This window comes from Pinus tabuliformis, chromosome 8 (assembly GCF_031772625.1).
Source record: "Pinus tabuliformis cultivar Carrire ecotype Pingquan chromosome 8, CPIR1, whole genome shotgun sequence".
Lineage (NCBI taxonomy): Eukaryota > Viridiplantae > Streptophyta > Pinopsida > Pinales > Pinaceae > Pinus > Pinus tabuliformis.
This window is the reverse complement of record NC_142294.1, coordinates 1902266247-1902285006: the sequence shown is the minus strand read 5'-3', so window position 1 is coordinate 1902285006 and position 18760 is coordinate 1902266247. Positions and strand designations below refer to the sequence as shown.

The following is an 18760-nucleotide window of genomic DNA, read 5'->3' as shown; positions in this document are numbered from 1 at the left end:
CTGGTCTTTGCCATTGGAGGGCAATCGGCCAGTGATCCGAACCTGTATGAGGAAGTATAGCCGCTGAAATATCTCCTCCAAGGTGAACCGCGTTATCTGATATGAGGAAGCGATCCAGTTTGGATGCAATTTGATGCTTACCTGCTCCGCGATTGCTCCATGTGAAAGTTCCATTACAAAAAGGCATATCTATGAGAGAGGTATTCTGAATAAAATCCTTGAAGTGGGTATTTTCTTGTTCCATTCTATTTCTCCCCCCAATCTTCTCCTCTAGCTTGGTGATCATGTTAAAATCCCCTCCAATAATCCAGAGCGGGTGCCTCCTATTGTTGTTCAAGGCTTCTATGGTGTCAAGAAGTGCAATTTTGCTTCCTGTATCCTGCGGGAAATAAACATTTGAGAGGTTTCCATGAATATTCGTACCTAGAATGTGGAAGGCAGCCTGGATGAGGTGATGGGAGGCGTGAAAATCTGAAAGAGTTAATGCTTGTGTATTCCATGCTATAGCCAGCCCTCCCGAAGCTCCAGAGGCATCCACCGCAACCGATCGACAACCTGGCCAAGCTTTGGAGAGAATGCTGCCTAATGTTGAGCTGTTACATTTGGTTTCTTGGAGAAAGCACAGTTGCGGCTTTTCCATTTTAATCATGTTTTTTAACATTCTGAGCTTTCGTGGGCCGTTAAGCCCTCTTACATTCCATGATACTAGCTTCATGGTTCAACTATTGATGGAGGGTTTATAGTACTTCGTCAATTTATCATACCTGCCTGAGTCTACCAGGATTTTCCCAATCTCGATCGTTCGCTGAAGATCCGTTCTTCTTCCTCTCTTTTTGGTATCTTTTGGGGGAAGGCTTCCATCCCATTGGCTTCCTGGCTGTATACCTAGTTGATGCTGTTGAAAGGCCCTGGAAATGACCACTTCCAGCTTGTTGAGTTGAGTCTCTGGTATACTATCGTATGCTTTCTTTTTGCATGCTAGTTCTAATTCTATAATGTCTAGGCCGTTCAGATCTATGCTTTCTGGTTCTTCTTCCATCTGTTGCACTTGGTTGCTTCCCTCCATATTAATCTCTGAGTTTTGTGGGGGGTCTAGCTTTCCATCGACTTCCATATCCTTGCATTTCCCTTCCGTCTCTTTTTGTCCTTCATAGTGGATTGCTGGATTGATAATGGGGGATTGAGGTTTGGATGAGGAAGCTATAGGAGGGGGATGGGAGGAGGAAGAAGGAGGAGCTGGGTTAGTCTCGGAGATCGGGGGATGCTCATCAGAGGTTCGTGCTAGAATTTCAAAACTGTTCTTTGTAGCTGGGCCATGGTTATTATTTTGCTGGGGCTTATTCCCATTAGTAGGTTTTTTGTGCGCACGCTTTCGGCTGGGGGCTTTTGTGAAGCCATCCTGGGTTAGGGTTTCTGAGGGATCAGGAGTATTGGCTTTGGCATTCAGAGGACAGTCTCGGAAAAGATGCCAAAGAGCATGGCATTTTCTACAACGAAAGGGGACATGCTCATAGTCAGAGGTTGAATCCATTCTTCGTCACGGTGAGAGAGACTTACCGATTCTGGCAAAGCTTCATTCAGTCGCATGAAGACGCATATGCGGGCATAAGAGGTGTATCTGCGCATTTTTGTTTCTTCTGCTACCCTGATGTATTCCCCTAATCCATTTCCTATATCTTTGAGAATGTCCTCGTCCCAATATTCATCTGGAAGTGAGTACATTCTAATCCAGACTGGCGCCCATGTGAGATCTTCCTTGTCCGAGTTAAATCTTGGTATCCATTCCCTCAGATACAGTCCCGCCGAGTTAAAAAAATAGGGCCCTGCTCCCAGGATTCTGTATTTGTCCTCAAGACAGAAGAAGATCGCAGTAAAGAAGCCTTTCGGCCCTAGCTGCAGGGTGACATCTCCTTTGGGTTTCCACTTCGCTGCAATCCATCCATATAAGGCCCTTTCTGTCGGCCAGAACCCTATAAACTTCCCAATAAGGGCATGATCCCTCATATATTCTATTCTCTTGTCAATCTTGTGTCCCGACAGCTCTATTCTAGGCCGTTCTTTGGCTATAGGCTTGCATGTGGCCGATGAGACTTTCAGAGCTTCCTCAGGTTTCTCCCCATTATCTTGTGTGACGCTGGCTTTGTCCTTCCGCCCTCCTATCTCCTTGTTTCCGTGCTGATGCCTATTCTCTTGGTTCATTACCTCCTTATCGATAGATCCAAAAACAAATGCCTGCTCAGGACCGTGCAGCGAGGTTTTTGCGCTGGGGGAGGGCTCTGACGCCCTCCCCTGAGGAGATTCCATTTTGCTTCCCTAGTACCCTGCAGCGCTATTGCGAAACAGGTATTTTGGTCCGGCCCGTGAATAGAGCCAGTGCCCTGCAGTCTGCACCGTCGAAACTGTTCTCAGAACCCTAATCGCCCTGTTCGCCCGCTCTCTGGTTCTCTGGTGAATATTCAAAAATTTTCCACAGTAAGGACTTAATGTTAATATTAACAATAGCATTAATTAATTTATAATTATCTCTCACCTCCCCTCTCTGACCTATTACCTGACCTCATATCTCTATGAATTAATTAATAAAGCATCATTACAAAATCCTTGAAGTTGTAAGGATCTATGACAAAGAACTTGCAGACTAATTTCTTAATCATAAGGCTATATGATAAAGGCAAGTGATTTACGGACCAATTTATGAGGTATCAAGCTTTGGAATAGCTCTTATTGAGCGTAGGGCATATTCACTATAAGTTTGAGAAGGCGTCTATACCAACATCATCGATTTGAAGAGATTCAACTTAATACATATTGAAGTTTGATTGCAGAAGAGGTCTCGGTGCCATGCAATGATAACCGTTGTTATCACTCAAGAAAAAATATTTTAAATTCTGAACATCAATTTTTTAAATTTGTTAAAGGGTTGGTGTCAGTTTTGGGTCTAGTTTTAGAGTCTTGTTGGTATGTCAAAAGGGGTCAATTCTCTGCTTTAGCTATCCTTGATCTCATATTTCATATGAATATCATATGTCGAAACTCATTTCAAAGTTCATGTGTGCTACGAAACTGTCTAGGTCATTTCGTAGCGCAGAAACCCAATCTAGGTGATTTCGTAGCGCAAAACACCGATTTTGCACTGATTGTGTTACGAAATCGGGGATTTATGCTGATCCATGGCAAATCTCACCCAACTGTCATATTTATCAGAATCCGCTGTGTTTTAGGTCGTTAGGTGTCTTGGTACTGGCACATGTTTGCAGTTGTCATTGAGAAGGAGACAAAGGGTTCTGTTTACAATCTGCATGCATTTAATGGAAAGTTGCTTGCTGGCATCAATCAAAAGATTCAGTTATACAAATGGGAGCTCCGTGATGATGGTTCAAGAGAGTTACAGTCTGAATGTGGCCATCATGATCATATTCTTGCACTATATGTTCAATCTCGTGGAGATTTTATTGTAGTTGGTGATAACCAGGTGATCAGTCATTGCTTCTGCAACATCAACAGCAGCAGCAACGTATTCTGCAGCAGCATCAGCAGCGTTTACACACGCTTCCACAACAAAGATCTCAATTACAACAGCAACCACTACAACAATTTCAGCAGCAGAATTTGCAAGTTGGGTCCCCTGCAAAATCACCTGTATATGAGCCTGGAATGTGTGCCCGGTGGTTGATGCAGTACATGTTTCATTAGCAACATCGGCCTGAAAATAATAGCATTGATTTCTGGAGAAAATTTGTGTCTGAGTATTTTGGTCCGCAAGCAAAGAAGCGCTGGTGTGTTTCATTATATGGAAGTGGTCGCCAAACAACAGGTGTTTTCCCTCAGGATGTGTGGCATTGTGAAATATGTGGTACAAAACCTGGCAAAGGCTTTGAAACTACGGTGGAGGTTTTACCAAGGCTTTGCAAAATCAAATATGATAGTGGAACATTGGAAGAACTCCTGTACGTAGATATGCCTCGTGAATATACTACTCCTTCAGGCCACATTGTGCTAGAGTATGAAAAAGCAATACAGGAAAGTGTATTTGAGCAACTTCGTGTTGTGCGTGATGGTCAACTCTGGATTGTTTTTTCCTCAGACCTTAATATTTTTTTTCATGGGAATTTTGTTCAAGAAGTCACGAGGAGCTCATTCCTCGAAGGTTGTTGATACCACAGGAATCTCAATTGGGTGCGATTACACAGAAGTATCAAACTTCAATGCAAAATGGCACAACAAATCTTTCTCCCCAGGACCTACAATCAAACTGTAACATGTTTGTTGCGATTGCTCGTCAGTTAGCAAAAACATTAGAGGTGCCCTTGGTGAATGATCTTGGGTATACAAAAAGATATGTTCGATGCCTTCAGATATCAGAGGTAGTGAACAACATGAAGGATCTAATTGATTTTAGCAGAGAAAATAAAACTGGACCCATTGAAAGCCTGAACAATTTTCCTCGTCGAACTCCAAGGTCTGTTGGGCTTCAAAATCAGGTGGCACGGCCACAAGAACAGAATGGTTCACAGACATTGAGCGGTGAACAAAGTGCAGGTCAACCTACTTCTATAAAGCTTGTTGCAAATAATATTATTAATAATGTAAATAATTCAGTCAATTCAACCTCCCATACAAGCTCTACAAGCACCATAGCAGGACTTCTTCACCAGAACTCTATGAACTCCAGGCAGAGTAGTCTCTTAAGTGGTGTCACAACTTCTTTTGGAAGCACTATTCAAGTTCCTTCTGTTGGTTCCTCAAACTCTGTCCAGCAGTCACAGCTCCACTCTGCACCATCTTTTGCAAATTCAGGTACATCTGTTTCAAATTCTGTACAACCTTCTTCTGCTGCTACCTTAACATCTACTTCTATTCAGTGGGCTCCTATTACTGCAACTTCTAACCTATATCAACAGCAGCCTGTGCCAACTACTGATCTTGGCCGAAATGATTCAGAAATTTCTGTTCAACACATTATACAGGAGATGATGATGTCATCTCAGCTCAATGGAGGAATACCTTTCCAGCCCAGTGGTGGGGGGACTAATACTGGAGGCACTTTAGGTGTTAATAGTGTCATAGGGAGTGATATGAAGAATTTGAATGGATTGGTCCCAAATGGTAATGGGTCTGCAAATCTCAAAGGTTCAAATGGCTTGGCTGGAAATTGTTTGACTAACAATGTAAGTGTTGACTTCAACAACATAGGGGCAATTGGCTCAATGCCTAGCTCAGTAACGTCACCAGACAATTTGTTGTGTCACCAAAAATACCAGAAACACATGGATAAGGAGGCTGATATCAAAATTTCATGTGTCTCGATGGATTACAGTCGTGGTTCTGATTTTGGTCTCGTGAAAATTGATGATAGAGGTCGCATGCTCTATTTTAGTAAGAAGCCAAGGGGGGCTGATCTAAAAGCTATAAAAGTGGACACAACAGTGCTTGATTTGTCACCCAATGAGGCTAACAAAAAACCATACATTGCATCAATAGGTGTGTATGTCTTCAAGATAGACATTCTTCTCAAGCTTCTCAGGTTTAGATACCCAACTGCCAATGATTTTGGATCAGAAATTATTCCTACATCAACAAAAGAATGCAATGTACAGGCATATCTTTTTAATGATTACTGGGAGGACATAGGAACAATCAAATCATTTTTTGGCGCAAATTTGGCTCTTGGAGCTCAGGTTCCAAAGTTCTGTTTTTATGATGCCAAGAAGCCAATCTTCACATCACCCCGTTTTCTGCCACCAACTACAAATTTCTTGAAGTCTTGTTGCTTTGACATATCTCAATATAAAGTCATGCTGTGTAACTGATGCTGAATGCTAAAAGCTTGAAGGACTTTTGAATGTAAAAACTGCTGAAGATGAGGACTAACACTCAGCAGTTTTGTAGCGCGCTACGAAACTGCTGAAGCTAAACAATCTAATATCAGTCAACCGGTTTTGAAATACAAGCGGGAATTTTGAAAAGGGAATATCTATGAGGAATCATCTGAAGCCATCAGCTTTCAACAAGGTCAAGACAGGTGGAGGAAACATGTGTTCGAATCCAACTTTAGATTTTTTGTCATAAAGTGAGCACATTTACCACAGTTCAGGATATGTCAAACAGCTTGCAAGAACTTTTGCCTTCACATATGAAAACGGTGGACAGCACATCAAGGACGTGGCAATCTGTTATATTTGGGATAATCAAAGATAAAGGGCATGCTTCTTTGGATTCGAACATTTTGAGGCAAACCAAGACCAATAAACAGGGGTTGTTTCCTATGTTTCAGGGCAATGGAAAAGATGTGACATTGAAGACCAACATGGAGCCTTGAACATCCACCAAAGCCAAACTAAAAAGGGACCAGATGTCAAAGAGCGAGAACCATTGTAATAAAGGCTATTATTAGCATAACATGGAGTTAGAATCCTACTTGATTTAGACCTCTAGAAAATCTAGTTGCAGTTTGTTACACTTAATAGGTAGTTAAAAGTTAAACAGGTGTCATTAGAAGTAGATTTTGAGTTCCCTTAATGTTTAAGGAGGAATCTCAGTTAGGTAGAGGAACTCTATATATAGGAGAAAGGGAAATGTAATAAGGGTTGGAAGTTTATGTAAAAAAGCTCTGTTGTTAAGCTTATGTAAAGACTCTGTTTCTTTTGGTAATACAGTACTGACTTCTGCTGCTCAAGAATCATAGAGACCTCAATGTGTGAATTCTTCTTGTTATCTTTTCATGTTGTCCACAGTATTATGAGTATTTGATTACTTAGAAATCACTTGCAGTGTTCTAATTTCCTTCATGTACTCATAGACTGTCCTTTTGTGTTTGGTGTACTCTGTCTATATTGAAATCTGAATGCCTTGATTTTATTGCAAAGCCAATTCTACTGTTAATGCTAAATGACATATGACTCCATAAGCCCAATGGATGCTTGTTAATTTTGATTTCACCAGCCTCATTCCTATTTGTTTCACAAAGAGTTAGCCATCTTAATCATAATCATAAAACCTTTAATCCTTTGAGAGAGCCCTCTCAGGCTAAGGAGGCTAAGCCTTAGCTAAAAGATTGGTTTGAAACAGTTACTTGAAGTCTTCCTAGTCTGCAGCCTTCCAGGGCCTGATTTTGAGATAACAACCGTGTTCGATCCTTGATAAAACTACGGTGTGACTCTCTGCGGTAATTGATTCAGGTGAACTCAGTGGTCTCTATGGTGACAGTCCCTGCGTCTCAATTGACTTATGTAATTTATTTGGTGATCTCAGCGATGCGACACATATCCTCAACTTGAAGCTTCCGTAGTTCGGTGCAAATAATATCTACAGTGCACTCTACATATCTCAGTGGGCAACCTCAATTACTCAGACTCTAACAGGTGCATACGTTCCCTCGCACCCTCTTTTGTTAATTTTGTCTTTTTCACATTATGAGTACTCTCGTTCACATATCTAAGCCCCCCTCTATCAAAGGGATACCAAGTAAAATTACTCTAGACAGTCTTTATGAGTACATTGAATCTTTAGACAGATGAAGAGAAGAAAGAGAAACCCAATTTAAAATAGAATTAATGACATTGCTTGAAAACAATCACAAATCGCTAGAAAATAGAATAATCTCGCTTGAGAATGAACTCCAAGGAATGAAAGGTAGGATTCAAGAAATAAAACATAGTAAATAATCAATGATTGAAGAAAATGATGCCCCGAAAAACAAGATTAAAAGTCTAAAAGAACAAATAAATAATAACTTGGCCCTAAATAATGCGGAGAGTAAATTAGATATTAAACTCATAAAAGAGGAAATTAACAAATTGATTGAACTCGACCATAAGCGCCATAAAAAATCCTTGCACCTTATAATTGTTGGTATAGAAGAACAAAACAATGAGGACACATTAGAAATAGTAAAAGAATAATTAAAAACAAAATCTCAAATTCAAACAACTTATATCATGGAAGCAATCTAGGTAGGAAAGTTACTTGAGAATAAACATAGACTAATCCATATTAAGGTAAGTTGCAATGACCACAAATTAGATATACTCAAGAAATCACTGAGCCTAAAGGGAACCAAAATATTTATAAATGAAGATCTGATTCCAGAAGACCAAGCTAAACTCAGGAAAGAAGTCCAAAAGGTCAAGGAGGAAAGAAAATAGGGGAAATGGGCTATCATTAGGAATAGGAAAGCTATTATTCGACATAGAGTAAAAAATGCGAGTGATAAATAGGGTTTAGGATCTTTGAGGATCCTCTTCTGGAACTATCGTGGTTTTCCATGGTGCAAAGGTCCTAATTTAAGTTGGATCTTGAGTGATATTGACCTTACTTTTCTAATTGAAACTTGGGAGCATGACGAAACTAGGGTTCCTCGCCTTAACGGATTCATTCTTTGGTCTTCTTAGAATAACAAATACTCTCAAAGGGGATGTGGTGGTATAGCTTCTTATATTAAGAACATTGTTTATTCTCACATCCAGCTTCATACTATCAACCCTTTCAATCAATACATTTCGATCAAGATCTTTGATTCTTCCTCCAATAGGAATTTTCTTGTAATATTCAATTTTTATCCTATTGACTCTACCTCTTATAAGAAAAACAACTTAGATAAGAATTGTCCTTTAACTACCTTAGAATAATATATTCACAACCTAAGGAATAAAGGTAATATCCTTTTCCTTGGGGACTTCAATACTAGAACTACTACCAACGAAGTTATCATGTTAAGTAACCATTCTAACCCTGACCCGTTGTGGCTTGACGAAGATGATGACTTAGCTAATAGATTCAAGAGATCCTCTTAAGATAGAACTGAGAACTTGTTTGGCACCAAGCTCCTCAAGATTTTTAGTTTGCAAGACCTGATTATTTGTAATGGTATTAGAAAGTTTCCTTCCTCTGGCCAGATGACATGTTTACATTGGTTGGGCAATAATGTTCTGGACTATGTGATTTCAAACACCCATGTCCTTAACCATATTACCAACTTTGACCTTCTTAAATATTTATATCATGACTCTGAGCACAGGCCTTTGTCTTTAACCCTCAATCTTTTTATACATACCAGCCACATGCAAGATACTAATGAAAGCCAAAGACACACTCATTCAAATCAAAACAATATAAACCTTTTCTTAAAGGAGTTAAAAAGGGATTTAAGTTCCCTGACTTATAATAACAATATTGATCAAATTTATCACAATTTTACTACTACCCTTTCCACTACCATTAACAAGTTCTCTACTGAGGTTTCATATAAGAATATTAACAAAAATTCTAACCCTTGGTATGAAAAAGACTGTAAAAATGCCAGGAAAAATATTTGAGATGCTCCTAACGATAACATAAAGCTCTGAAATATTAGTATATACAAATCCCTCATTAAAGAGAAGAAGTAATCATATATTAATAAGAGACAAGAGCATCTTCTTCACCTTTCTAAAGTTGCACCCAATTTTTTTTGGCGGAATGTGCTTGTTCGTAAATCTAAAGATAATCATTTGTTCCCCTTAGAAAAGTGGGGCGTATATCTTAAGAAGTTGTATGACTCCCCAAACACAATAAACAACATTGTTAGCACTCTTATTAACGAAGATATATTTTCTCTTGAGGACATTGAGTCTGGGAATAATAAGCCTGCTAGTAAAGATGACTCCCCTAAGCCTTGGACACAAAACCTTATTGTGCCTATATTTAAAAATGGGGACAAAATTGTTCCCTCTAACTACAAGACCATTATGATTAACCACATCTTAGCCAAGGTTTATGGTCTTATTTTGGAAAAGAAAATTAGCCATTGGCTAGAAATCCATGGTAAAAGAGCTAAAGGGAAACTTGGTTTTAGGAGATACCACTCAAATATTGCCCATCTTGTCACTCTCAGGATCATTGCCGAGGAAAGCCGCAATAGTAAAGCTGATCTCTTTTGTTTCTTTGCAGACTTTAAAAAATCCTTTGACCATTAGGGGACTTTCAAGGTTTGAAATGGGCCTCCTAAGAAAAATGTACAACCAAAATAAACTTTATAAGAAACAATAGGATTCAAGATGATAATGTCAACCATGGGGGATGATTCACCATTTTTGGAGTAAAAATAAATAAAAATAATAAAACCACTTTTTCAACTCGTATTTTTAACTTATCTCCCTAAGTTTTAACTCAAATTTCGAGCAAGAGTACTCACTGGATGAAAATTTTAATTCTTCATCTAAGGAGTAACCATGCTGCATACTTTCGATGGACCACGCTACACAAAAAATGAGAAATACGTGAAAAAAACGTTATTGCAATCACGTTTTTCATGTATTTCATATTTTTCGTGTAGTAGGGTCCATCGAACGTATTCAACATGGGTAATCCTTAGATGAGGAATCAAATTTTGCATCCAACGAGTGTTTTCGCTCGAAATTTGAGTAAACCCATATGGAGATAAGTTGAAAAAATAGTTATTTATTTTTTCCCTCTAAAATTTGATGATGTAATATAATATTATTTTATTATTTCCACTATTATTTTATAATTACTTTAGGAGGCCCATTTTAAACCTCTAAATTCCCCTAATGATTGTTCCTCAAGATAAGCTTTAGAAAAGACTTGATGAGATAATGGTTCCTCATGAGTTGAAGATTTCTTTGATTTGCCTCTACGAGACGGTAGTTTCCAAGCTTAAGAATAATGAAGGGTGGTCTCAAGATATTAAATGCAACATCGGGGTTAAGCAAGGGTCTACTACTAAGACTCCCTTAGACGATAGAATTTGTCAGCTTTGTGATACTAAGAGGGTGGAGGATGAAAAACACTTTCTTTTAGATTGTCCGATCCTTACTCACATATGCTCTCATTTCCCTAACATATTTCACACTTCCAATCTTCTTGACTTGTTAAGTCAACCCAAATATAGTGATCTTGGGGCACTTCTTTCCCTTCTTTTTTAGCATAGAAATAAGATTATAAATAATTACAATTAGATTCTTCTTCTTCTTAAGGTGCGATAGACCACATTGGTCTTAGTAGATGTTAATTAATATTAATTAACATATATTTAGCGTGCACAGGGTTGGATTTTAGTATAGGGTTTCAAAATTCAGAAACAAAGATTATTTTCGAGTTTTGACTTAAAATTAATGCTTTTGAGAAACAACTTTCATCCAAAAGCATGTGGCTATTAAATTTTACTTTGGGCAACATTATTTTAACAAAACGAAAAATTTTTAGACCACAATGCTTTTTCCAGAAATTTTGCAATGATTTTCTTACAGACTTCTAAGATGCCCCCACATAGAGTCGGGTGTCAGCGACCATAGTCCTTCCACGAGAACTTTCTCCAATTCACTTGCACTCGCATCGTAGTCAAAATCCAGCAACAATTTACAGTTAACGTCAAGCCAATTTCGAATATTCCATAAACCATTTTGAATATGGAGTCCACATAAATACATGAAGCCTTCTTCCACCACTCTCCCTTCCTTTCGATATGCACAAGGAGGAGTCACTCTTATAATCAAATGCCACACGGAATGAATATCCACCCACATCGTTGGTGATAAACCACAATATCCCACACTGCATATTATAGTCAAAGTCTATCGGACATTCGAGTGTCCAACAACGTTGGCTGGAATCATCTGTGCTTGTAATAGACACAAAATTCACCATTTGAAAGTGAAAAATAGGTTCAAGTTGAAACATGTGCTGCCGAATTTATCCTTCGTCCTACACAAGCATTTCAGTTTACCCATTCAAAATACAATTTATCTATGGTACTACTTCTTCAAAAGAATTTTGTTCTTTTAAAAAAATTGAACACCGATGATCTCATCATCCACTTTTCGAGTCAATAAGAAATTTGATAAACGGACGCCAGGGGCCATGTTCTGAACAAATTTGACAAGTTCCATTATAACAAGAAAATCTATAAATTGTAATATTGTTTGAAGTTAGAGTAAGGTAACACACCCTTCATGCACCACCACACATCAACCAGAACACCACTAGAATATCAGTAAGTTTCTTAATTAGTAGAGAATATTACCAAAATTTAAAATAAATAAATTGTATGTATTAATGTTTGGTGTAATGAGCAGAGATATTCACACAAAAAAATGGCAAACATATTCCCAGAAAATTTTATTGTTTGTTCAAATCTTCAAACTATTCAAACGTTTTAGGTTATTCATTCCTTCTATTCGCTTTAGTTTCCAACACCTCTCTGCTTCATATTTTCCACAGATATTAGACCTCGTACACTAAGGGTTTCCAGTGCGATGCAACCATTTGTGTTGAGAAAATTCAGGTTCACAATACTTTAAATATTCTTTAGTGTCTCCAAATCATAGCACTCTTGCAGGTTCACTCTTACTAATGCTGATGGCAACACAATAACCTGCTTTAGCTTAATATTTTATAATATATTAATTGTTTGGAGCCAGGGGTAAATTCCTTCAACCATAAATATCCCAGATATGGATATCCTCTTCAAAGTGAGATCTCTTAAAATGCCCATGGTCCACTGATCCTTTTGAAAACTAAAGATTGTTATTGGACAAAAGTCTACAACCAAAAAATTGATATTCGGCGCTACAATTCTTTCTACGGAGAAGCACTATAGATGGTGGCATTGGATCACTATCAACTCGATTAATCCCCTCAAATTGGCCACAGAACGTGGTAACCTTGTCAACTCTGGGCTCCCTATTCTCAGTTGGTTTAAGTTGCCGAGCTGTTCCATGTCTTCGAGTAACTGTGACAAACAAGTAGATAGTAAATTCAGATATCTCAGATGCCTTTGATATGGGATTTCCTCTGGAAAGACTACCAATTGAGCACATCCTTTGAATTCAACACACTCTAGTTTGGAAATTCATCTCAAAATATGAAAAGACAAGTCCAAGGTACCATGGTGATTGAGTGTCCAAGATAGACACGTTATCTTGATACATACTCTTCATGTATTAATATTGTATCATTCTCATTATTTTGTACAGAGTGTGTGAGATAATATACATTAAGACTCATAATACTTTTTCGCCATGTCTCTGTGTCCCTTTCTCATGATTTAGTTTTTCATTAGTTTTTAATATCCTTTATTTGGTATCAAAGCATTAGGGAGGAGCTAAGTTTCCTGTGCATTTTTGTGAAACGTTTGAAGCAATTGGAGAGTCTGGTTCATTTGAAAGATTTGAGGGAGCATTGTTAGAGTGCGAAACATTTGGTGACCCCTCTGCCTTGGGCTGTGAAATAATAAGCAAAGCATCGTTGAAGCATTATTGGAGAGTGGAGTATTATTTACAGACAATTTCCTTTTGAGCAGCAGGTATTGATCGCACAAAGGTTGCATTTTTATGTGGTTGTTGTTCGATTTTTGTTAACTTCTAGAGGTAGAGTCGTGGATCAATGCCGGAAAATGTAGCAGCTAGAATGTAAGGTTAGATGAGTGACCAAAGTATACCTGCATATTATCATTTCTTTTTTGAAATTTAAGACCCTATGGCCATGGTTGATCATTGAATTTAACAAAAAAAAATCAGAAAGTCTATCCAAGCGTCATTAGAGAGGAACGCCACTATCTTGTCACTAAATGAAGAGTAGTTCTCTAAGACCCTACTGCATATGAAGCAGAGTGTTGGCCGTGCAAAATACGGAGTATGTTTGAGACTGTTTAGGCTAGCCATGTGACACGTTTGTTGGACATCGCTAATTGCAGAAAGGTGCACCACCATTCTGGTTGGAAAAGAGTCGCAAAGGAGAAAGAGCACGTGTGAGAGAATCACGCGCAGTCATACCATTGTGCATTGAAATCTGTGTGTGAGTAGTTGAGTCATAAAAAATGTGTGTGAAGATGTTTCATGCTTATGAATCACTTGAAATTGAAGACCATATGTATCATGGAATTCGCAATATGGCCACAAAGATTTAGTAGAGATCGAGAGGCAAGATCGTAATTTGACAATGAGGAACATGAGACAATTGTCCCCTTGACATTTAGAAATTTTTTGGAGTGAAGGTGAAACCTATGTGTGAGTGGGGCCTGCAGAACAGTTTCGTTGGAGGTCTGCATTAAAATTCATACCAAGCCATGCTTTGGCCTCTACGTCGAGCTACAATGAGTGAAGCAACATTTCGGTTATGTAAGCAAAATGTAGGTTGAAGTAGAACGTGTTCTGAAGGACACTGCAAATGCCATTGAATTGAAGGGTGTTGTGAATGCAATTGTGTGCTAAAAACAACGATTTGTAGAGTTGGAAAGCACCTGTGTCAACATAAGTGGACTACGTTGTCACCCTACGCGTGGACCAGCAAAGTCAAGTACTAGATTTGTATTCGGTCACTCCTTATGAGACAATTGTAATCTATTTGGAACCATATGGATTCTGGAAATGAAATTTGATGATTTAAAGTTTTGGAGCCTCATGAGCGGGAGGACGCGGTGAATTCTCTGGCCTATGAAGCATAAGCTCATTTGAAGGACCCTGTTTATGGGTGTGTTGGAGTGATCTTCATTCTAGAGAGACAATTGCAACAACTGCAAAAGGAACTGCCCAGCGAGATCTCCTTTGATATAGCTCTATAGCGGAGTGAGTTCTTAATCCACATAGTCCACACTCCATGTTGCCTGTAGCATTTGGTGCAAGGAAAACAACAAATATTGTGGCCATTACTTGTGGCATAAGGTGCATAATTGAAGGTCTAAAACATGCGCAGATAATCCTCTTAAGAGCAGGATAGAAGCAACCAATGAACACTGCATATATTCAGAAACTTCCAGGATAGAAGCATCCAATGAACACTGCATAAATTTAGAAAATTCCAATGGAACAAGCTACAACAATAACATCTGGACGATGGAGTTTGAACATTCAAGGCACAAATCAGAACATTCCTGGAGGTGTTTATCGTCGTCATTATCACGGATGGACGAATTTAAGGAGGCTTTTAGTGGTTTAGTATCTAACATTGGGTTTCGTTGTTTATGTCTTTCGAGTCATATTTCATTGCTTCTCTTAAATCCTGTTCATTTGAGAAAGTCAAATTAGTTGACAATTAGTCATTCATAGTTAGTTCACGATTATTCATTCATAGTTTAAAAGCTTGGAAGAGCACATATCAAAGTCGTGAAGTCATGAAATTAATCATAGTTTACAAGCTTGGAAGAGCACATATCAAAGTCGTGAAGTCAGGAAATTAATGCTAATGAGTGACATAGAATCATATGGTGTGATGAGTATGAATATTAAAAAGAACATAAGTAAACATCATTTCTTTTTTTTGCTGAAGCAAGAGTCTTGCTTTCTATTCAAATTAATAAAAAAGGAGTAATTACATAAATTACAACCATTCCTAAGGAATCGGGGGACAAATAATTGACTATCCCTTCCAGGTTATGGGCCAACGAGCGAAAAAAGGCATACAAGTTGGAACAAAAACTGGACCCGAAAAGGAATAAAAACCAAACTATTCAAATTTTAGGTCCGAAAAGGGGCATAAACATTGCATATGTGGTCTGCCTGAAAATCATTGCTACCCGCCACGAAGCTGAACAAGCACAGACAATAACAATAAGGCATAACTCTGACCTTGACCCACCAGCATGTAAAATGATCCTGGGCCGTTGATCCGCCTCACAAGATCCAACGATTGATAAACATATTGGATGGAAAAGAAGCCTGGAGAATACCCGCCCGATGAGGGCAATATTCTCTCTCCTAATTGAGCCACGTGTTGCATATTGAGTGGCATCGGGCTCAAATCTTTGAAACCACTTTTCAGAGTTGAGAGCTTCCGATAAGCTAAAAACCACCTTGAGGGCGGTATAGAAACTAAAGGTAGTTATGAGGAAGGTTTCGAGTCTGCTGAGGATGCAAAGACTTTGACCTGAACCCATCAATCTGCAATTTGAATCTCCACCCTTGATCCTCAGCTGTTTGATCCAATGGATGAGAGGAATCTTCCTTTGAAGAAAAGCAGGAGCGATTCCCGCCATCCGAGCATCCGAAAACCTGTAGACCAACCCCGCTGGTTCGTTGTATCCATTGCCAACGGTTATAAACCAATGGTGGGGTGTTAATGTGCCTTCTAACTGAAGACTCTTCACCCCCTCTTCCCACAGAGTAAAACTGAGGTGATCAGTGTTAGGAGAAAGTTTTGAAAGAATCCTCAATCTGCAGTTCACCTTCCACCCAAGAACTCTGTGTTTGAGTTGTTCTGCACTGATAAAGCTAACAAAGGCCTGCGTGCTGTTTTCAAAATTACCTCTGGAAAACCCCTTCATGTTGATTGTGCATCTACAAACCCAACCTCTGCTACTGCTGACATTCTCTGTTTTGATGTATCTCTTGGTCCTCATTCGCTAGTGTGAGATAGTCATCCCTCAATCTACCCCATGGACCTCTTGCCATCTGTACTTATTACTACTTTTACTGCAGAGAGCACCGTTATTGGCAAGAATGTCTGCCAATTTATTGGTCGTCCTGCGCACATGTGTGAAGCTTAAGGTTCTCATGTTTTGAAGGTAGAGATGGATTCTTTGATAGACCTGAAGAAGCCTCCAGTGTCTCGAGACCTTTTTCAGAGCCGAACCACAACAGATTCTCTTGACCGAATTGATGATCAGCTCAGAATCTGCTTCAATTATGATATTCTGAAGATTGTTGTTCTTCAGGATTTCTAAACATTGCTCTAGTGCCATTATCTCCACCATATTGTTTGTGGCTCTTCCTAGACTGAAATGAAAAATGTAATGTATGTAGCCCTTTTCATCTCTTATTACACCACCATAACTAGCCATACCCGAATTTCCTTTTGAGGCCCCATCTATGTTACATTTCATAAATCCCTGAGGGGGAGGATGCCAGAAATCTTTATCAGTGACCAGTTGTTTTACCAACCTATTCTTGCCCTGAGGAATAAGCCCCTACATACCCAACTGAAGAAGTATCTGCACATTAGCATTTGAAGGGAGATTTGTAGGGGGTGTTTGCATTAAAGTTCCAATAGTCTTCTTGAGCTATCTTAAAATTTGTTCTATGATGGTCTGGGAGGAACTTTTTTTTTTTTTTTTTTTGAAAATTCTATTGTTTCGTTCTTTCCAGACGTCCCATATTAGGAAGCTTGGAGTTAAAGCCCAAGCTTTGTTTATCGTTTCATAATCAGAGAAGTTCCTCCTCCAGTTTCTTAGGGTATTGGTAATGCTTCCTCTGTCCCTGTCTGTTTGTCTGAATATTAAGGCAATACCATCCCACAATGCGAAGGTAAATATGCATGTGTTGAGAAGGTGCTCCATTGTTTCCTCTTGTGATTATAGAGCTGACATCTGGATGGGCCCAAAACGCCCCTTTTCTGGATATTCTCCCATGTCAGAATTTTCTTATGATGTACCAGCCACATGAACGGTTTTGTTTTCATCCATCCTTGATTATTCCAGAGATTCTTCCAAACCCAATCTGGTTTTGTGGAATCAAGCTCAAGGTCTATGCGTTTTGCCTCTTTAAGGTTAAAGGTGTCTTCATTGTTATTTCCCCATCTAAGTTGGTCAGGATCAGCTGATATCAGTATCTTTCTTTGATCCAGAATGGCCATTAGAGTGTCAGCCTTTGCTTTCAAGGGGTTATTATCACTGTATTCCATTTTCTTCCAAGTTCTCCATTTTCCTTCGCTATTTGTTTGATCCCAAAAATCATTTACCTGGAGTAATCCTTTGTTATTAGTATCATTCTTGAGATCCACAAAGTCCTCTCTTAACAGCTTAGGTTCATGTTGCTATTTATCCTCCCAAAACCATGCCAGGTCTCCCGCTCTAATCTCCCATAAACTATTCTTTTGAACTATGTCTCTATTTTCCCAAGCTTTATTCCAAATGTGGGAGCCTTTTATGCTGCCCAACATTCTTATGTGGTCCTTGTTTTGCCAATTGCTTGCATATTTCTGGTTCCAAATTTGAGCCCAAGGAGCATCTGAATCTTTTATCCATCTCCACCATAAATTTTCCCCCAAAACTTTATTTAGTACTTCAGGATCATCCAGTCCTAAACCTCTGTAGTTCTTAGGTTTACAAATCTTTTCCCAGGCTACCAAAGCCCATTTCTTATTTTCTTCCCTTTACCCCAAAGGAAATCTCTTTGGATATTTCTGCATTGTTGCATAACCCCTTTTGGAGCTAGAAGGGCTGAAAACATGAAGATGGGGATTGTTTGTAGGATAGCTTTTGTCAGCACCAATCGGCCCGCCAAGTTCAAAGCTCTATTAGTCCATATTCGAGTCTTGTCCTGCAGCTTATTAATCACAGACTCCCAAATAGTCTTGTTCAGAGGTTTGTCTATGAGCAGAACTCCCAAATATTTGGAAGGTAGCATATCTCTTTGAAAGCCCAGAATTCTGGAGATATTTCGCTAAATAGCAATGTTAGTATTGAAAAAGAAAATCTTTGATTTGGAGAGGCTCACCTTTGTGCCCGCCGCCATAGCAAAGTCACTCAGGATTTGTTTGTAAGCTAGTGCTTCTTTGATCGTGGGAATGCCCTGAAGCATGGTATCATCTATAAATTGTTGATGGGTCACTGCTTGTCTATTCCTGGATAGTTTGAGACCCTAGATCTTACTTGCTTCTTTAGCGGACTTTATGGCTCGACCTAGTCCTTCCATCATAAGAATAAAGAGAAAGGGGGATAGAGGATCTCCCTGCCTGAGGCCTCTTGAAGGCTTAAAGGTCTTAGATGGAGAACCATTTACCAGAATTGAAAAACTAGAGGAAATCACCAGGGCCATTATCCATCTTACCT

General features: G+C 39.0%; 1 pseudogene; it reads left to right on the top strand.

The window, feature by feature from the left end:
- Positions 1–2228: 2228 nt before the first annotated feature.
- On the top strand, positions 2229–5810 carry LOC149244023 (transcriptional corepressor SEUSS-like; annotated as a pseudogene).
- Positions 5811–18760: the final 12950 nt, after the last annotated feature.